Raw genomic sequence first — 22,464 nt, 5'->3', positions numbered from 1 at the left:
GAGGACTGGATTCAGAGGATTTATGAACACCATCATATCCAAACAACTGGATTTCATTAACAAACACAGACTTATTTTCTAACTCAGACTGGGATACATCAACTACGTGAAAAGGCAAAGAGAAAGAGATGGAAACAGTGGTCAGAACGCAACTCACAGATAAGAGTTCCCACATATATGTTTATTTTACTCAGGTCAATGTTTAAGCCTCAGAAGCCCAAAAATAAACAAGGATCATAGCATCATTTCCTAAAACCACGTTCTCTTCTAGATCCCATATACCCACCAAAGCCACACAAAAATGCAAGATGGACTTCATCTACTGGTATCAGGTTGACAGCATCATTTTTTTAAGATCTGGGTGGAGCTTTGCAGTCAAAGTTTCCAAGTCTTCATCACCACAACCATGGTGTCCAATATGATGGCTGCAGAATAAGATTAAATCCCATTACAGTGAACTTTCCATAACTTGGATGCCAATAGCCCTAGTTACCATTCCATCTGTATCCCCGGTGCTCTGCCTCATTTAATATTTTACTACCAATTTTTTTGTACATGTAAGTACTTCACAGAAGTAATTGATGTCTTAAATATATGTAAGCTCTTGGGGGCTTCCCTGGTGGTGCAGTGGTTAAAAGTCCACCTGACAAGGCAGGGAACACGGGTTGGATCCCTGCTCCAGGAAGATTCCACCTGGCACAGAGCAACTAAGCCCCTTGCATCACCCCTACTGAGCCTGTGCTTTAAAGCCCAGAGGCCACAACTACTGAAGCTCACGAGCCTGGAATCTGTGCTCTGTGACAAGAGAAGCCATTGCAATGAAGGGCAGCCCCTGCTCATAGCAACTAGAGAAAGCCTGCGCATAGCAACACAGAGCCAGCGCAGCCAAAAATAAGTAAATGAATAAATCTTTTTGAAAAGCACTATATATATATATATATATATATATATATATATATATATAAAGTCTTTCCACACTGGACTGTTAGGTTCAGGATTATTCCGTTGGGAGCTGCAAGGTCCTTTGTTGTGTCCAGGTTTTTGTGCTTATACAGCAGGATGCCAGACTCTTCAGAGGAAGCAGAAGGCTGAAGACTAAAGATCACCCTGCAACCTGGTAAGTGAAGAAGAGTCAGCTGGTTCTTGAGTCGTCTTTGGTCCTTAACCTCCCTGACTGCCTTCAGCTCCTGACTCTGGACCCTATTGAGAAGCCCTTCCCAACTCTCATCTCTTCTCCTGTCATTCATGGCTTAGCACCTTAAGCTGGTCCTCCATGGTTCTGACCTGCTTCCTGCTACAAACTCCACCACCATCTAAATATACACCCCTTCCCATCAGCCGAGGCCTGTCTCAGATTAGTCCCACGGCAGGGGCTCTCCAACAAGAGCCTAAACTCCTTCAATACATTTTGGAAAGATCTGTAATATCACCAGCCTTTTAAAAGAAGGAGCAAGGCATCAGTTAAGCTTAACATGAAATTAAATATAATCTTGCTACAAAGCATTCAGCTAATTGAGATTACCATCCAAAAACTAACACAAAGTTTGCTGCAGATACTAAAGGAGGTTATGGAAAATAGATGCTATGCAGACGTCTATCTAAGAGGGATTGATGAGGAAATTTTTTAAAGATTTTTACATTTTTATTAAGATATAATTAACATATATCATTGTACTAATTTTAGGTGTATGACATACCAACTTGATATATGTATATATTAAAAAATGATGACCACAATAAGTCTAGTTAACATCCATCATACCACATAGCTACAATATTTTCTTGTGATGAGAACTTTTTAAGGTCCACTCTCTTAGCAGCTGTCAAATACACAATACAGGGTTGTTAACTACAGGCACCAAGCTGTGCATTATTACATCTGCAGGACTTATCTTTTAAGTGGAAGTACCTTTTAGGCCTCTTCACTCATTTAACGTCTTCCTCCCCACCCAGTCTTTAATGAAATTTTTCAGGGGGAGTTGGGGGTAGGAGATTGAACAAGGTGACCTTCCAACTGTGGGATTTGGTGATTACAAGATCAGGATTGGTAAGATTAGTCCTAGTTAATATCTAGATTTGCTAGTTTTCCATCACTGGGTGGATGGGGACCAAATCACTAGACCCTCGGCAACTGCAAACTGCAGAGGAACACGGTCAATTCTGGGAAGGACTGAGCGTGCGCCTTGAGCTCCAGGAGCAGATGTTCCTGCTGGAGGAAGGAGGAACACTTGAGAAGCATGAGAGGTACAGGAAGGTTTTGGGGGTCCCCATTCCACCTGTGTAGACATTCTTTTTCTGATCCCATTATTCATGCTGCACTAGCTCAATGTACCGGCCTCTCTGGGCATGGAGAGTGCAGAAGCACCAAGGCATGTCTTGGAAGGTCACAGGATGCTCAGAGAGAGGCCTGTCTCTGCTCAGTTAAGGGAAAACTTACAATAGAGTGACTGCAGATTCTAGCTGTTGCTCTATAATGGCAGAGAATTGCTAAGGAGTAGAGACTTTTTCCTCCTGTATTTGTGGTTCCATGAGAAGGAACCTCTTTTAAGGTCACCCAGAGCTTCCATCCTCCCACTCAGTCTGGGAAGGAAGTCAATCGTCTGGTCTAGCATCGGAAGGAGAATCTGAGCCTGCGTGCTTCAGCTCTTCCTGACTCCTCCTAGTTCTAGATCGGCCTGTGGGCAGCAGCCCTCCTCCTATGCTCCCTGCAGGTGTAGGGGCTCAGACCCCTGGGAAGACCTGCTCTGTTCCCTGCGGGTATTTCAGAGGCCAAGTCACAACCGTCAGGCTGCAGATCAACAGCACGCTCACTAGCTGGCTTATTTGTAATAAAGCTGACATGTGCACCCCCAATTGTTGACTGCTTGTATCTTTCTATGGATTATGAACTCAGGTGGAGAAGATGGGTGTTATGTGTGAGCCCCTAAATCCCAAACAGCTTCAGCATTCAGAGCTTTCTTTATTCTAACTGTCCCCTAATCCAACGCATGTGCCTGGCGCACGCGTGTGCACACCTGTACATTTCCCGCTCCTGTTTCAGAGGCCCTGTCCTCTGCTGTCTTCCTCCTGAGGTCCCAGGCACCTAACACATCAGGCTGGGTGATCTGGCCTGAAAGGGCTCCTGGCCTCCTTTCAGTGAGGGGGTGTCACGGGTCAAGCCTTCACTAATCTATCTAACGTGGGTGTGCCTCTTCCACTGGGTGGACGGATGGACATCACTGAATCCATCTTCCGTGGAAGACCCTAGGCCTTCTTTTTGTCAGGCCCGACCTCCTTTTCATTCAAGATTCCTGGGGCTGTTCCCTCAACCTTGACGATGGGAGCCCTGCTCTGCCCAGCAGGTTTGGCCAGTCATTTATAAGACACGGACAGTTTCTGGCAGGAAAATCACCACCAAGGAAATAAGACTGTCTCCACAGTCAGGTCAATGGCAGGTCAGATAAGACAGCCTGGAATTTTCAAGTACCTGCAGGAGCTGGTCCCACAATCTCATCTCACTCATGTGTGAGGCTAGGGACACTGGTGATTTTCTGACAGTTGCCAGAACCTGGGCTCTGTTAGAGATAACATGTGAATGCCGAGTATTCCCCCACGACAGTGATGATGGAGAATTCACTCCAGTAACACGTGGTTCCTGACGCCACTCACCCAGCTGCCAGAACATGGGGGACCAGGAAGTGGGTCCAACACACCCTCCTAGCTCTCCAGCTCTGAGGATTGCTGGGCACCTTCCAGATGTGTTTATTAAAGTGTAAATGGGGTCGCACGGGGTGGCCAGGGCCCCTTGTACAGGGGAGTGGGTAGTAACAGCCTTGGAGTCATTCATTGTTCAACCAGAGAGACGTGGGACCACCCTGGGTCCTGGGGAGACAAGCAGATTCTCACTGAATGGCCTTATGGGGCAATTTTGCCACAGTCTGGATTGGATTACCAGCTTTGGAGATTTGGCTACTTCATTTATGAGGGGAGCAGAGGCCTCTCTTAGGGAAGGAGCCACCTGAACCATGTTCACAGAGGCTGCTGTGAATAAAAATAGCAAATACACACAACACGGGGAATATAGCCAACATTTTTAATCACTGTAAATGGAGCATGGCCTCCCTGATGGCTCACGGGGTAAAGAAACTGCCCGCAATGCAGGAGACACAAGAGACTCATGTTTGATGCCCAGGTGGGGAAGACCCCCCCAGAGGAAGAGGTGGCAACCTACTTCAGTATTCTTGCCTGGAGAATCCCACGGGCAGAGGAGACTGCCGGGCTACAGTCCAAAAGGTCGCAAAGTCAGACACGGCTGAGAACCCAAATTGTGAATCGTTATGCTGTATACCTGTAACTGGTCTAATACTGTACAGCAACTATATTTCAATTTAAAAGAGAGAGAGAGAAATGCACCAGCCACTCAGAATGGACCACTTGGGTTGGGACACATTCTCTGTGGACGATGCTGTGACAGGTAGAGTGAACACTCACCCATGATGTTCTCAGCTGTGTGGTCAACTGTCCCTTTTTCTGATGGCCATAGTCTTTCTTTCATTTTTATGTATGTATTTATTTATTTATTTTGCCATACTACACAGCATGCTGGATCTTAGTTCCCCAACCAGGGACTGAACCTACACCCTCTGCACTGGAAAGACCAAGTATGAGCCACTGGACCACCAGGGAAATCCCCATAGTCTTTCCTTAGAGATGAAGAAATGTTTCTACGTCGCCGTTGTCACCACGTCCTGCAGAGCTGGAAGCAGTCTCTCCTAGACGACTTCATACCTCTTGCTTTGACCCACTGTGTGCAGCCCTAAACACACACACACCAGGCTCTCTCCCTGTTCTGTGCCTTTGCAGATGTGAAACCCTCCAACCGACCCCTGGATCCTCCAAGCCACAGCTCTGGACCCCCCTCCTGCAGGAAACTTTCTTTCTTAAAAAATTAATTAATTTATTTTATTTGGAGGCTATGTGGGAAACTTTCTTAACCCTCCTCCCCTTGCTGATCTCTCATTCTCTGAAGCTCAATAGTACTTGGAGATAATGGAACATACTTTAGCCTTAATTGGATACTGTCTGGGTATTGATCACTGTCATTTCCTCTGCGTTCTATTGCTCCAACCAGACTCTAAAGCCATTTGAGTCCAGAAATGTATTTCATATGTCTTCAGCTTCCCCATCATGTCTAGCACATTGAAAATGTTTCTAGGCCTTGAATTAAAAGGTGCATATTAAATAATTCCTTGCTTCTTCAAATAGCACTGTATATTTTCTATGCATTTTCCAGGAGACCTTTCTTGCTCTTCCTGACCACTCAATACTGTCTGGGCTGTGCATTTCATCATTCAGCTCTCTTCTGTCTGAACGTATACTCTGCTTAAGGCACGAAAGTCAAATCTACACATCTGTAGCCGGGGTTGGGTGATTTAGCCCCAGGCTGAGGTGCCACCAAGCCAAGGCCCTGTGTCAGGGTCCGACCCTCATGGATCTCAGCCAGTGTGTGTGGTTGCCCTGAAGCTCCACCTCCCCAGCCTTGAGGGGCACATTTAGCACCAGGTAGATCCGGGCATGGGTCCTGGAGTCATCACTTACCAGGTGTCCCTCCAGACAGGACCTCATCTGAGCTCTCTAGACTTTCATTTACTCACCTGTAAAATAGGACGGGGTGTAATACCCACCCCCCATCCAGAGCTTTATGAGTCTTAAATGCCATCATCTACTGAAAACATTAGGCAAGGAAAATAGTTGTTAAGATCAGGGTCCTTCGAAATCAACTCACATGACCTTGACCAAGAGACTTTATTCCCTAAACTTCATCTGTATAAAAGAGATTATCATGTGAACTTCACAGGCTTCTTATCGGAATTATCCCAGATGATATTAGGGACTTGTACCTTACAAATTATTGTAGGTAGTAGTAGTCAGTTCAGTTCAGTCACTCAGTCATGTCCGACTGTTTGCGACCCCATGAATCGCAGCCCGCAAGGCCTCCCTGTCCATCACCAACTCCCGGAGTTCACTCAGACTTGCGTCCATTGAGTCAGTGATGCCATCCAGCCATCTCATCCTCTGTTGTCCCCTTCTCCTCCTGCCCCCAATCCCTCCCAGCATCAGAGTCTTTTCCAACGGGTCAACTCTTCACATGAGGTGGCCAAAGTACTGGAGTTTCAGGTTCAGCATCAGTCCCTCCAAAGAAATCCCACGGTCCCATTCTGATCTCTTTCAGAATGGACTGGTTGGATCTCCTTGCAGTCCAAGGGACTCTCAAGAGTCTTCTCCAACACCACAGTTCAAAAGCATCAATTCTTCAGCGCTCAGCTTTCTTCACAGTCCAACTCTCACATCCATACATGACCACTGGAAAAACCATAGCCTTGACTAGACAGACCTTTGTTGGCAAAGTAATGTCTCTGCTTTTAAACATGCTATCTAGGTTGGTCATAACTTTTCTTCCAAGGAGTAAGCATCTTTTAATTTCATGGCTGCAGTCACCCTGTTAAAACAGGCCTGGCACATGGAAAATACTCAAAAACTGTATCTCCACCTCATAGTGGGGCTTGTGGTCTCCTATTTCTCTCTGAGATATCAGTCTAGGTCCACTGGCCCCTTTTCCCACATCTGCCATTAACACAGCTCAAAGCAGGGCTTGCAGCCTCAGCAGACCTTTGCAGTTCCTGGGAAAGCAAAGACTGCATGCCCTCAGCCCCACGACCCATGTCACCCTGTACCTCCAACTCCTCCAAGCATGGAGGAAGAACTTGGAGAAGAGCTGCAATAAATTCTTACCGGAGGGCAGCATGTAACAACATGTAGCAAAATAAAATCTGCAAGATCCTTCCTGTGGCAGAAATTCTGACAGCAGCTCTTCCCCCAAAGGACAGCACATAGGATGCCTGCTCTAAGGGAAAATAAGCTCTCGGGGGAGAAAAAAAACCCTCTGGCCCACAGAGCAGGGGAAAATCAGCATTTTCAAGAGCTTGGCTTAGCTGTTGAATCCTGTAGTTGCAGATCTTTTGATGTGCAAGCTGTTAGCCCACCTCATTTGTGCAGGATGAGCCAGGTACTATCTTAGAGGACTGAAGTTTCCCAGCCTTTGGTCCTGGGCTGATGCTAGAAGGCTCTCTGACCTCTCTGTCCTTTACCGTGTACTATTTGTCGATTGCAAGATTGGGATCTACAAATGGAGACTGAGAGCCCTGGCTGAATTGAGACCTTTAGTACAGATAACTTCTGAGATTCTTCCTTCAGGTTCTGTCGCTGATGGTCTTTTTATCTGCATCTTTTAGGTTAGTGATTTTAAAGCAGCTAAACAGGTGCCATAATTTACTCCTCCAAGGGCCCTGCTTTTCTGTAATGATGAAGAGATCCATGTATTCCCTCTTAATCATATTAGCTTAAATTTGTGGGCTGCCTCCAGGGGAAAAAAAAAGAGAGAGAGAAAGATATAAAGATGCAGTGTGGCTGTTGTTCATTTTTTTTCCCGTAGCTTGTTCTCGCCCATTTAATTATTGGATTTCAGGAAATCAAGACCATTTAATTGTGTCAAGGGCACAGCAGGAAAACTACAAAGAGGCTGTAATGACTCAGAGGGAAGAAGCAAGTCCAGATGTAACAAAGGATGATTCTAGAAGCTTAACCAGAGCTAAATATAATGTGCTACAAACCCAGAAGGAAGGGCTAATGAAAAAAAAAAGCAACACAGGGGTAATTAAAGCCATGATTTGCTGATAGAGGAAGAGAGAGATAAAAAGAACATTAAAGCCACTGATAAGTCTGAAAATGCATTTACCTTTGTCTGTGAAATATAGTCATGCCCAGAAGCACACACCTAGGTCACCAGCATCACAGAATAACATCTGAGGCTCCAAGGGGCTGCCTGCCATCCAATAATATACTACTGACCCCGAATCAGTTTTGATAGAGGTCGGGGGTAGGGGGCGACTGTGATTCAAGAGGTCTGGATGGGGGTGCCACCATTTTAACAGACACCACCAGAAGGTTCTGATGCAGCTGGATAATAGACCTCACTTGGAGAAACTCAAGAGGAGATGACTCCAGGATTTTTCAGCTGTGTATAATATACACAGACTCTCTAAACATTCGACTCTTTGTATATTTTACACATTCATAGCCTCTGTGTACATATGCAGGGAAAAGACTATACACCATCTGTCTCTCCTGTGTATATGGATTCCACATGCGGCTCATTTGTAATAGAAAACTGAATTTTAGAAGTTTTTGGTAAAATCAAATAAATACAGTGTGTGGCTTTGAGTATTTTCTTTCCTTACTTGGCCCAGGAGAGAATTTAATTTCTAAAGGATGACCAGAATCACAAACAAAGCTCGGGATCTCTGAGAAGTAAATGCAGAAGCGTATGTGTGCCGGACTTCAGGGACCATTCCAAACAAACCTGGGTGTCTCATCTCCACGGTTCTGATGGCTCCTCTTTCCTTTCAGCCTCAAATCTGGAGTTGGATCTCCAAAGTCGGAAGGCGTATGTAGGCTCTGGAACGAGGGAGTTGTTACTACTGGGCTCTGCCCTGCCCCGCCCGAGAGGAAAGGAATTATTTTTCTCCTCTGTTAACCAGTCACCTTCAGAGATGGCATTTAGGCTTCAGCTTGTGGGCTGATTATGAGCATTTTGTAGAGGCTGAGCAAAGAGGTAGTAGGGGATTCTGAGGCTCTGTGTGGGCTCCAGGTGGAGGTGGGGGACCTTGGTCCCTGTGGGTTGGATGGATCTTTTTGTATCAGCTATGTGATAGGTGATGGATCTTTTTGTATTACTAGTCCAGCCTTGGGTTTTTTCTTTCAAAGGCTTACTCTTTGTAACCATAATTTTAGAACTGGAAGAGAACTTAGAGATTTGATGACTAAAGGATACAGCTTCCGCCTCCTGACTCCAAATTCCATGTCCTTCACAATAACCCCTCCTCTCCACACATTTATTATTTCTTTTCTTCCTGACAATAGTCTCCTGGATAATGTGAGGTGATATCTCATTGTGGTTTTGATTTGCATCCCCTTATGACTGGGATCTTTTCATACTGTTGGACCTCAAGGAGATCAAACCAGTCAATCCTAAAGGAAATCAACCCTGAATATTCACTGGGAGGACTGATGCTGAAGCTGAAACTCCAATACGTTGGCCACCTGATGCAAAGAACTGACTCATTAGAAAAGACCCTCATGCTGGAAGAGATTGAAGGCAGGAGGAGAAGGGGACGACAGAGAACCAAATGGTCGGATGGCATCACCGACTCAATGGACATGAGTTTGAGCACGCTCCAGGAGATGATGAAAGACAGGGAAGCCTGGTGTGCTGCAGTCCACGGGGTCATAGAGTCAGACACGACTGAGTGACTGAACATCAACAAGTAAATCCGAAATCTGAAAGGGTTCGATCCCGAAAAGCATCTATTTTCGTAAAAGGAAATGAGAATTCAAAGACAGTCCGTGAAGTCAGAAAGGGCCGGACCCAACTGAGCGACTGAATGACAGGAATGATCAGTGTGGTTAAGCACCTTTCCATGTACCCTCTGGCCATTTGCATATCTTCCCTGGAAAATTATCTGTACAAGACCCTCACCCATTTTAAAATCAGATGATTTATTTGTTTGTTATTGAGTTGTATGCATTCCTTATGTGTTTTAGATATTGGCCCTCGACAGATACATGGTTTACAAATATTTTCTCTCATTCCATAGGTAGTCTTTTCATCTTATTGATAGTTTTCTTGGCTGTGCAAAAGCTTTTTAGTTTGAGATAGTCCTCTTTGTTTATTCTTGCTTCTTTTGGTCTATACTTTCAGTAGTATATTTAAAAAATCTTCACCAGGACCAAAATCAAGGCGCTCTTTTCTTATGTTTCCCTCTAGGTGATTTATAAGGCCTTTCTTTCAGATCTAACATTTAAGTCTTGAGTCCGTTTCAAGTTTGCTTTTGTGAATAATGCACATGAGATTCTCAAGCCTTCAGCAGCTTATAAGAGATTTCTGCTCTAGACTCTATCAGTCTTCCACATGCTAACCCAATGTACAGATTCATCAAGCTTGCGGATTCTAAGGCTATATACACTCAAGAACCAACACGCGACAAGCAGGCTTAACCCAGGGAAGCATATGCCTCTTCCGCCAATTGGCAGGAATCCCAGTGGACACAGTTTACTCCAGAGTTCTTGCTGGGCACTCTATGATTCATTGGCTCTATTTATTATTATTATTTTTTTTGACATGAGTTGGGGAAGGAGTGGGAAAAGAGATTGAATTAACAGGAAATAAATATAATTCCTATCCAACGCATTACTCCTTTGATTCCAGACAGGCTGATTTAGTGATCAGAATCTTAAGTGGAGGGTAACAGGAAAGACAGAGAGGAAGGGCAGCTGGTTGTAAGTGGATGAAGTTGAAAGAAGTCATGAGTTATTGGGTAGTAGTACTGTTCTCACAGTATTTCTGTTGCACTGTTTTATTGTAGAGAAGAATCAAAATTTTTTTTAAAATGATGCTCAGCGCTTTTAATTTACTAAATCTCAACCAGGATCAAATCTAGCTGACAGTAACCTGACATTTTAAAATGCAAACACTGAGCTCAGATTTATTAATTTTTATGTTATGAATATTTAAATAAGCCTATCCCAATGGAGTCATTTTACACAGAGCTAATGCACTTACATTTTTAATGTAAGCCACTAAAAATAAAATATTGATATGAATTGTTAGGCTAATTGATTGAAGAAAGTTATTGTTCAGGCAATCAGAGATTTTAGAAAAATGAATAGAAATCAAACAACCCAATTATTGTTGACCCTTGGCCTTAAGGAAGACTCTATCCAACTTATCTTTTTTATAAACAATTGCCTTTCAAAATACCTAAAGAAAATTACCATTGCAAATCAAGCCTCAGGTAGGAAATCTGAGTCAAAAAATATATGATCTTCAGCAGCAGTGTTTAACTGCTTAGCTCCTTCTACAAAATATGGGAGAGGTGGTCTTCTTTGAAATTCAGTCCCCAAAATTGCTTTTTCCTGGATTCCACATAAACTCTAACAACTCAAACTGAAGGTGTCTCCTCTGAATTTTAAGACACCCATGCTCTTATCAAGATGTGAACAAATGTAGTTTTTAAAGTCACTTCAAAAATGACTCTGTTAAAGACCTTTTGAAGTCTTTTAAGTGGAAGAATTATAGTTTAAAGCAAACCCTGGCATTCCTTCTCCTAAGTATAATTTTCTGTGTTTGATCACCTTTAAGTGAGGCATACCTTTCTTTCTTTGAGTTGAAGGTTTAGGCTTAACTGATGAAGACTGCTTATTTCTCAAATTCCTTTAAGCAGTTGAGCCTATAAATGGACGAGCACAGTTTTCCCTGCCACATTACGTTTTTTGTGGGTCAATGAATTCTTAATTCCTATTCAGTTAGGAGTAAACTGATAAACAGAAACAGTGAAAAGAGCTACAACCCATTCAAGAGAACATTGGGCTCAGGTTTCTCTCTGAATTTCTCTCAGGTAGCTGTTTGATGAACAAGATGTGTATTGAGTCAACAAAACAGGAGACCTTAGTGTGTAGGCACTGGGTGATCAAAGAACAAGAAAGGAATGGAGGAGGTGAATTGCTGGCATTTTGTAGATGGGAAAGAGAAACTTGAGGAGTGGGTGAATTGAGGATATTGGAAATAAAATAGTTAAAGTAATGCACTAGGGAAGTGGAAGGGGTGGGAAGGACATGGGAAGAGCCAGGTTTGGGAGAAGCAGAAACAGAAGCAAGTGAGGAAGGAAAGTTCAAGTACTTGGCAATTAGTGTCATTTAGAGCAGTGCATCTCACACATACAAATCCCCTGGGGACCTTCTTAAAATGCAGATTCTGAGTCAGTCGGTCTGGGGCAAGCCGGCCATTCTGCATTTCTACCACGTTCCCAGAAGGTGCCAAGGGGGCTGCTGCTCCAGACTAAGCTTGGAGTACCAAGATTAGAGGACCCCAGTTTCATCTCTCAGAACGTGAAGAATGTCGGTACCAATGAACGAATTATATATTAAGTGCCTGTTATGTACCTAGCAATCTGCTAAGTGCTCTGAAGAGCAGAAAAGGAGATAAGAAGCCCCTTGGGCAGGAGTTTCGAGTCTTAGAGAGGAGATAAGACATGCAAACACAAAGCCACAGGAGTGAAACAGAGGAGACAGTGTATTAGAGACCTGATGTGCGGCCGGCCGGAAGGCTTCAGGAAGAGGGGGTCTGTCAAGGTTCCGAGCGGCTGAGACCGGCAGAGGAGTGGCCCGAAGCAGAAATGAGCACAGAGGGAAGGGTGTGGAAGGTGGGTGCAAAGAACTGCAGAGACCTCTGCGGGGCCTTGGTATTCACTCCACTGCAACCCGGAGGGTGACCATCTCCAGGGTTGAAAAAGCGAAGTGCTGCAGCTGGATCTGAGCTCAGCTAAAAAGGCAGGTGTGTCTCCCAAGCCCCCAGCACATTACTGGACACAGTAACGATCCCCCAGTAAAAGACTAACTTGTGGTCAGAGCACTCAGTGGACCACGGAGCACCTACCTTGCATGTACTAATATGCCCTGCCACAAGGATTGCGGTTCCAAAGATGGGGAAAAAAGTAAATTCCCATTGTAACAGTGGGAGAAAAACATAAATAATTATGATAGCATGACAACCTATGGAAGATATTTCAGTTCAGTTTAGTTGCTCAGTCGTGTCCTACTCTTTGCGACCCCATGGACTGCAGCAAGCCAGGCCTCCTTGTCCATCACCAACTCCCGGAGTTTACTCAAACTCATGGAAGCTATTTAGTTCCCCCCTTTTTTTAATTTTATTTAACTTAGATTAGGAAAGCATGTGTCATTTAAAAAAAATTTTTATTGGAGTATAGTTGATTTACAGTGTTGTGTTACAATTTCAGGTATATAGCTGAAGATATTTGTTTCTTATTTGCTTTTACTTTACTGCTGATATTAGATTATGTTTTCCTTCTTGCTATCTTCTCAGAAGAACAACCACGAGTTTTTGTTAGAGTTCAGACTCTCTGAGTTTTTAAGTCTTACAGGATCAAACCTCTCCTAACTTTGGGAGGATCTGACCCACTCTAGGTTAGGCTGGAGTTGCTAGAGAAAGAGGACTCTCTGTACCCACAAGTCGCGTGGGTCACATACTGTAATGTGATGATAAACATGGGCGTCTGGATAACTCAGCCAGGGCCAGGAGTGAAATCCCTATGTTATGAGAACAATGTGCCATGGATTTTAGTTGACACCAGGACTCATGTGGGGCTGGGACAGGAGGTGAGCCCAAGACGGCAGGCAAGGACAAGCTGAGAGGGATTCAGTGCCAAGCAGCAGTTCAGACCTTATCCTTGTGGGACACTGGTGTTAGCCATGACTTTTCCATCTTGCTTGGGTAAGGTGTTACTGTATACACATAGTACTGCAACTGGCTTTAGACCATGTTTAGGAAAACAATGACATATTTGCTTAAACTTCCATTAGAAATCTTTGTCTTCACTCGGCTGTTTCCTGAATTATATAGAAATCAAAGAATTAACTGGGACAAGTGAACCACAGGTCAATTGCTGTGCAATTTTTGTCAATGAACAACTTCTCTGAGCCTCAGTTTCCCCTGCTGCACTAGGAGGAGTGCTTGTTCTGGGACAACAACCTTAGGGGTTCACACAGTGACAGTTCCTGTGTGCTTTCCATGTGCCAGTCACATGTATTAAAAATATGTATTAAACGTATATTTATATATTGTAAAGTATATTTATATAAATGTATATTTATATATTATAAAATTATGCATTCAGTTCAGTTGCTCAGTCGTGTCCAGCTCTTTGCGACCCCATGGACTGCAGCACGCCAGGCTTCCCTGTCCATCACCAACTCCCAGAGCCTGCTCAAACTCATGTCCGAGTCAGTGATGCCACCCAACCATCTCATCCTCTGTGACCCCCTTCTCCTCCCGCCTTCAATCTTTCCCAGCATCAGGGTCTTTTCCAATGAGTCAGTTCTTCGCAGCAGGTGGCCAAAGTATTGGAGTTTCAGCTTCAACATCAGTCCTTCCAATGAATATTCAGGACTGATTTCCTTTACGGTGGACTGGTTGGATCTCCTTGCAGTCCAAGGGACTCTCAAGAGTCTTCTCCAACACCACAGTTCAAAAGCATCAATTCCTCGGTGCTCAGCTTTCTTCACAGTCCAACTCTCACATCCACACATGACCACTGGAAAACCATAGCCTTGACTAGAAGGAACTTTGTTGGCAAAGTAATGTCTCTGCTTTTAATATGCTGTCTATGCTGGTCATAGCTTTTCTTCCAACAAACAAGCATCTTTTAACTTCATGGTTGCAGTCACTGTCTGCAGTGATTTTGGAGTCCCAAAAAATAAAGTCTCTCACTGTTTTCATTGTTTCTCCATCTATTTGCCAAGAAGTGATGGGACTGGATGCCATGATCTTAGTTTTCTGAATGTTGAGTTTTAAGCCAATGATACATTGCAAAATGATTACCACCATAGCATTAGCTAACACCTTATGATATTGTGATTTATAAGAGAAATAAATAGTTGATCATTCACATGACCAAATGTATATTTCTCATATATATTTGGTCTTCATCCACAGCTCCTGGCTAACAGCTCCCAAAACCCTTGTAATTTTCTGCCACCACAGTTGGGTTCATGCTAATGAAAGTGACTTTTAAATTCTACCCCAGAGTGAGGGCTAGTGACCAGGAAAGCCAACCTTGTGATTGCAGGGTTAGTAGTTACAGTCCCACCCCCTGATTTCTGGGGCTGGAGGTTGAATTAACTGTCATTGGCCAATGATTTAGTCTATCATGACTGTGTAAGCCTCTGTAAACCTCCAAAGGACAGCTTTCTGACTCTTTTTCAGAGATCTTCCACCTTGGGAAATCAGAACACTTCTGTGTGCCTTCGTGCTGGGTCCCATGCTTTATGAAAACAGAAGGACTTCACCCTGTGTATCTTTTCATCTGACTGTTGATTCATACCCATTAATATCCTTTTTTTAATAAATCAGCATTCTAGAGAGTTCAAGAATTTTCCTGAGCTCTGTGAGCCTTTCTAGTAAAATGAATGCAACCCAAGGAGCAGGTTGTGGGAACTTCTGAGATTCATATCCAGTCTATTAGAAGAAAGCACCCAGTTGTGTGATGGGCATCTGAAGTGGAGGGCAGTCCCATGGGACTGAGCCTTTTACCTGTGGAGTCTGATTCTATCTCCAGGCAAACAATGTCAGAATTAGGCTGACTTCTCAGACTCTTGGCTGGCATCTGAGGCTTGCTTGTGGGTGTGGGGAAGGCCTCCACACAAGTTCAAATCAGGCCTGGGACCCATTTTCCAACTCCATCCCATCAACCTTCTCATTTTATAGAGGGGTCAGTTAGCCCAAGAACACCTGGTGACTCTGTTCAGAACAGAGCGAGTGACCCAGACTCCCAGCCCCTCGTCCAGTTCATTTCTATCATCCAGCACCACCCCCCAAAGCTTTGAAATAAATGTCTGAGTGCTTTAAATAGGCATCTGCAGTTTATTATTATAGTGGAAACTCTGAGTCTCCACCGTTCCTCTACGTGATTCCAGCAGCAAGCCTGGTGCCAGCTGAAATCACACTACTGACTCATAGCCAGGGCAGTTCTGTACTAGTCAGATCCCGGATACTCTTGACCAGAATGGCAACCACTCCAGAAGCTGGAGTCCTGGCAGAGTGAGTGTCCAGGACCTGTGGCGGGAATCCGCGTGGCCAGAATTCATGAAGGTGAAAGGGAGACGAGTGTCCCGTGGATGTAGCATTTTCAGAAACTGGGTTCAGCACACTGGTAGAGTGAGACTATTCTTAGCCCACTTCATGGAAATGGCTCACTTCTTCCCCTACCTCAGGCATCCACCCCAAGGAGACGATTGCCCTTGGGGGTAGGAAAGGTTGGGGTCCATGATGATAGCAAGGGGTTCCAATAAGCAGAATGAGCCCCCAAAGCAGAAAATCCTATGAGGATGGAAACAATGGATGTGGTGATCATGGAGGGAAATGGGCTGGGGGCAGAATCAAGCTGAGAGCAAAGGGAGACCCCTCTGAGGAGATATGGGGACCCCTTTACTCCTTCCAGGGCAGTGGAGGTGCTTTAAGCTTTCTAAGTCAGGGACACACACGGGATGGTGGTCTCAACATCAGACTCTAGTACTTTCTGCACTGAATGCTGCCCGGCCCTGTCTGGTTCCTGGAAGTATCCTGTTCATTCTAGTTCTGTTGGTACCTGGGATCCCAAAGCACCTGGCAATGCCTGGGAGCAATGTCACATCGGTGTAGACAGCAACACAGGTGGTGATCAAAATGACAAACTATCAGGGAGTGGGGAGGGGGAGGGGAGGCGGAGGGGGAGCCTCTTCCAAGGTTGGAGGTACAGAGTGGCCTGATGGTGACCATAGAGGTCATCAGTGTTTGCAGGAAGATAAACCTGGCTTCAGTTCAGTTCAGTTGCTCAGTTGTGTCCGACTCTTTGCAACCCCATGGATTGCAGCACTCCAGGCTTCTCTGTGCATCACCAACTCCTGGAGTTCACTCAAACTCATGTCCATTGAGTCATTGATGCCATCCAGCCATCTCATCCTCTGTTGTCCCCTTCTCCTGCCTTCAGTCTTGCAGAAGCAGAAGATATTAAGAAGAGGTGGCGAGAATACACGAAAGAACTATACAAGAAAGACCTTCACAACCCAGATCATCACCATGGCATGATCACTCACCTAGAGCCAGACATCCTGGAAGGCAAAGTCAAGCCTGGCTTCACAGAGGCCATTTTCTAAGGACTGCCTCAGGTGGAGTCCTGCCCTCTACTTCTCACTGTCCGGGCATCTCAGCATTCTGGGGGCACAGACTGTCTAGTAATGTCTTACAGGCGGGTGAAAGAAAAGAGAAGGAACACCTAAAGCGAATTCCCAAGTCCTCCTTGGAGAAGCAATGCGATAGGTTTTGTCCCTTTAAGTCTGTGTGAGGCTGGAGGCCCTCCCTCCTCCGCAGGCTCTCCTCTGTCTGCCAGGAGCTGGGGCCAAGTCAGGAGTGAAGGCCAGGCTTGGCGCGTTGACTGATGGCCCAGAGACGCACAGAGCTATCTGATGCTTCCTGAGGGCACCTGCGTGGACCCCTCATGAGAGGAACGGCGGAACCGAGTCTGCCAGACCCCCACGCTTGGAGAGCTCTCTCATGTCTGACCCTGGGGGCTCCCCCACACAGCCGAAGGCAAAGTTAGTTCCTGCTAGCTCTGGCCGGGGCAGCAATCCACTGGAGAAGAGCCCAGTTTCTCTCTTCTCTCATTCGTGTTCAACACGAGCAAGTAAGCTAACACAATTCTAGCGAAATAGAAAAGTTGAAAGAACTTGTTTCTACAGGGAAGACAGATGAAGAGGATAGCTATTCACACCACCCCTCCTTTTCACCCCAGGACCTGTACGTTCAAGAAGGCCTATTCTGCAGGGAAAGGAGAGGAGATGGGCAATATTTTTTTATTGTTTGTTTCAGAGAACAAGAAAACTCAGGAAGCCTGGTCCAACTATGAAATGTGAATTTTCATACACCAATAAATTTCATTTCTCATTTACCCACTCTCCAACCCAGAGAAAGAAGAATCCAAAAGAATCTGCTCTAGATAGCCTGTCTCTCCAAAGAAATGCAAAGAATGTTTAAAGGATGCAAGGTTTCTACCACAAGATACTCTGAAAGTCAGAAGCAGGAAAAATGGAGAAGGATGAAGCAATCCTTAGTAAAAATTGCCTACCCGACTGCTTCTTTATTCACTGAAGCCTGGGATGGTGGCTGCAACATGAGAAGTAGTGAGCATTCATCTCTTTTTATTCCCACCTTTGGCTTAACAGGTTTCCGGGGAATGAAGACTCCCCGGGGAATAAAGTATAGGCAAATTCCCTCTAGAAATTCCACACAAAACAGGAAAAGCCAGTAGATTTTGGAATAATTTTCATCATGACATCTGGGGTTACCTCCAAGTTGCAGGTTTTTATGGAGTTTTCCTTTGCTTTTTATATATATTTTCTGGGTTGTTTGAAATTTTTCTTTATAATAAAACTGAACTAGGTTACAATCAGGAACGAAATAAAGCATGCTTGCAGCTGTGGTTTTCTCCTTCTTCCAGAGACCTCAGTAAAATAAAAACACAGGGATAAACTTAACAGTCAAGATAACTGGAAGAGACAGTGAAGGACAGACCCCAACACATTTTCAGAAGAAGGGAGTAAAAGCCCATTGATGGATAATCAGATCTCAGAAGCCATACTGCAGAATGGTGGTGGGGGTGGGGGATGGGGTGGCAGAGGAGAGAATTCCAATTGTCTGCAGATGCACGAGCCAGTGGGTGGTACCTTACAGGCTCCTCACCCACCTCTGAGTCTGGACCCTTGACAGCCAAGCAAAACTCAGAACTCTTTTTCTCCAGTTATTGACATCCTTTCTGAGAAGTAGCACTTTTAGAGTAAACACTCTAAAAATTGCTCGAGTAAACACCCACACACACACAGTTTTTGACCCTTGAGAGCCTCCTAGCCAGGCTCCTCTTTCTGCTCAACCAAAGTGATGCCTGCTTGTCAACAAGCCTCATAAAACAGTGGCATGATAGCCACTCTGAAAGGGTCATGAATGGAATCCAACCACCTAGCACACGCTTCCTGATTTGGGGACCATAGTATCGACAGAATCTTGGCGCAGCATCTGCCTCAGTGTGTATGGGGGAAAACTGATTAATATATTAATGCTTTCAGTTTATATTAACATAAAGTTGACTGGTTTCCCACCTTGAGAATCAGCCTGATAGAACCCAGAAGACTTAAATATGGTTATAGGAAAAAATGTAATATGATCAACCTCAACAGTGTAAAAACAAATTCCAGCTGTCAGAAAATGAGAAGAATATGGGGAGAAGAAGGGTGGAGTGCTCATATCTTAATCTCATTTTGTTGGAGATCAAGAGGCACCTTCTATGTCAATTGGTGCTGCCATTATGGGAAGTAGTATGGAGTTTCATCAAGAAATGAAAAACTGAACTTCCATATGACCAAGCCATCCCACTTCTGTGTGTATATCCAAAGGAAATGAAAAGAAGATCTGAAAGAGGGACCTGCTCTCCCATCATTGCAGAATTTTTTTTTTTTTTTTTTACAAAAGTCAAGACAAGGAAACAACCTAAGTGTCTACCAGTGGATGAATGGACAAAGAAGATTTGGTGTATATATGCCAGAAAGAGAACTCCTGCGAGTGACAAGAATATTTCAGTGGGTTAGTTTCAAGTGGTTGGATAGTTTGATGGGCTGTGATTTCCAATTTTCACTGCTAAACTTTCAAATCTCATTAAAATAGCTCTTTGTTGCTATTTGCTGAGTTCAATCAGAAGTGATTCAGCAAATAAGCAGACACAGCAGGTTCCCTCTTGGCAAGTAGAATCAGGGACCTCCAAAGTAGACAACTGAGAAGGAAAAATGTGGTTTCAGAGCTAAAGCATGGTGAACGCCTTCCTAAGGATTGTCTTCTGTCGATCTTAATTGATCTTTATACATGAATGACTCTGGAAGAAAAAGAAGACTCTTTCTTCTCCCTGATGGTTGCAGTGTTTGCACTGGCAGCAGTCCGGGACGAGTGCATTGCTCAGGAGTTTGGAAATGTCTGTAAATGTCTGATGCAACCTGGTGTCCTGAAGAACATTAATTTAAAAAAAAAAGTTCTGGACTAGGAAGTGTCGCTTTTAGATTTAGAGCTGCCTTTAATCCCCTCGCTGGTCCTTACCTAGGTTTTTTAAAGTTTTTCTTAGCATTTGGCCAGAAGAATCATGAGGAAAACACTGCAATGGCTCCAAATTTATTGCATGTCTCCCAGGGGCAAGGGACCATGTTTGTGCTAAGTCAGATGGAGTAGTCTCTCAAGTGGCTCTCAATCTAAAGTGGGATGGGGCTCTGAGAACTATAACTTAAGGTCCAAAGAAAGAAGGACCCTGAGAAATGCAAGGTAAGGACAAGTCCTACAGAAAGAGCTAAAGATCCACTTGCTCCTTCTGATAAGACCTGCAGATTTCCAACGTGGATGTGTCTAAGGACCCCCGTGATAGTGACAGAGGGAGATGAGGCAGCTTTGGGGTGATCCGAGGAGATGGGGACTTGTATGAGAATGCAGGGGGAGACTGGCCTTTAGGGTTGGCTGGGATTTTTTTAAATTTTTTTTTTTTTATGTGGATGGACCATTTTTAAAGTCTTTATAGAATTTGTTACAATATTGCTTCTGAATTATGTTTTGGATTTTTGGCCTCCGGGCATGTGGGAGCTTAGGTCCCTGACCAGGGATTGAACACACACCCCCTTCGTTGGACAGTGAAGACATAACCACTGGACCACCAGGGAAGCGTCTGGCCGTAGGCTTGAGTCATTGTGGAAACAGGACCTAAGAGGGCCAATCAAAGGCAGATGTAAAGAGAGCCAGCCCCTCAGTGCAGTGCCCTCCCCTCCCTGACCTGGACCCCCTGCCTTTGGTCTTCGTGTGTATCTCAAGTGTGCTCAGGCTCTGACTTGGTCAGCGGGGACACATTCCTGACTGTCTTCATCCTGTCACCTTCTCCTCCCTCCCGAGGAGCCCCGTCTCTGCCTAGCAGGGACTCAATTACTCAGTGACCCGAGTCACCAAGTTGGTAATGGCTGCACAGATCTGCCTCTTAACAACCTGTCTCTAAGAATGCGCCCTGTCTCTCCACAGGAGGCCAGCAGGAAGACGTTTGAAGGCTTGGACGTGCAGTCCAGCCTCTGACCATTTGTGTCCAAACTTCCTAAATCCACCCCGACAGGCAGCCAGCCTACCGTCAGCCCCTCCTGCCTGTGGGTGACTCAGAGACCCATCCCATGAGTGTCTCTACCTTGGTAGCATTCAAGAGGATTAAGGTCTGAATTAAGGGCACAAAGTCCCTCTTCTCTTCAGCCCCAGGGCGGCGGGGTGGGGTAGGGTGGGAGGGGGCTCCTAGCATCGGGGAGACCTGGCCCAGCATCAGCAAAGAGAACAAGCCGCTACTCAGGCTGGCCGGCTGTTTACACCGGGGACACAGGCCCCACACCAGCTGCCCGGGTTTGTGGCTGCTGACAGGCCTGGGGGATAATGTGGGCATTCATCCCCCCAGCTGCTCTGCACAGCGTGCACTCGGGGCACATAGGGGAGCGAATGGTGGGGAGAGGGAAAGAAGGAGCAGGCGTCTGACTGCAGGGCCCTATTGGCTCCAAGCGAAGCCATGGGATGCTGGGGAGGATGCATGCTCTTGCCTGACCTGCCAAAATCTCTAACGAGGCTAGTTAAACATTCCCAGCATTTCCAAATCATCTTCATGATAATTTCCCCCAATGAGCTGCCTGCTAAGAAAGGGTGGACAGACCCAGTACCCTCAAACCGATTTGGATGCAATTCAACCTTCTTTTCTGCCCCCTGTGAAGATGAGCTGGGTCAGTGATTCTGTGATTTTCTGATAAGAGTCCTGGGTGGGAAATGAGGAGAACTGGCCTCGGCACTGTGACCATGACCTCGGTGTAGTTATGTAACTGTTCCAAGCTTCTGTGTCCTCACCGTTAAAATGGACATGCGAACGGCTGCCCTACCTGCTTCCCAGGGTGGCTGTAAGGATGCAATGAAAGAACAGCCGTAATTCATGCCATACGTGACAGACCAAGAAGGCCTCGAAACCCAGGGTGGGCAAGCTTTTCTGAAAAGAACCAGGTGGTAAATATTTCTGACTTTGTATATCATGTAAGGTATCATGTAAGGCCTCTATTGCATGGTCTTGTGTGTGTTTGTGTGTGTGTGTGTGTGTTTTTTTTAAAAAACCCTTTAAAAATGCAAAAATTATTCTCAGCTCCTGGCCTGCAGACACACACAAAACAAACAAACAAACAAACAAAAATCCTGGTTTGCAAACCTCTGATCGAGACAAGCTGCAGGTGAGGACTGGAAGCAGGATCAGCCTTCAGTGGCTGTGAAAAATCTAAATATAAATAAATATTAATAAATATATATGGATAGTCTGTGAAAGTGATTGTCGCTCAGTTGCATCTAACTCTGAAACCCATGGTTGGTAGTCTGCCAGGCTCTTTTGTCCATGGAATTCTCCAAGCAAGAATACTGCAGTAGGTTGCCATTCCCTTCTCCAGGGGATCATCCCAACCCAAGGGATCGAACCAGGGTCTTCTGCATTGCAGGCAGATTCTTTACCATCTGATCCACCATGGAAACCCTGGATAGTCTGTGAATATAAATATACATCTAGGAGTTCTTAAACAAGATGGTCAATGGGCTTGGGTTCAATTTATTTCACTAATAGGGGGCGACAAGTCAGAAAATACCATGAGGATGTTTATTTATTTGATAGTCTGTGAATATAAATAAATAAATATCCTCATGGTATTTTCTGACTTGTTCATTTCAGTCACTCAGTCATGTCT

Source organism: Capricornis sumatraensis, chromosome 4, assembly GCF_032405125.1.
Source record: "Capricornis sumatraensis isolate serow.1 chromosome 4, serow.2, whole genome shotgun sequence".
Classification (NCBI taxonomy): Eukaryota; Metazoa; Chordata; class Mammalia; order Artiodactyla; family Bovidae; genus Capricornis; species Capricornis sumatraensis.
This window is presented reverse-complemented; position numbering follows the sequence as displayed.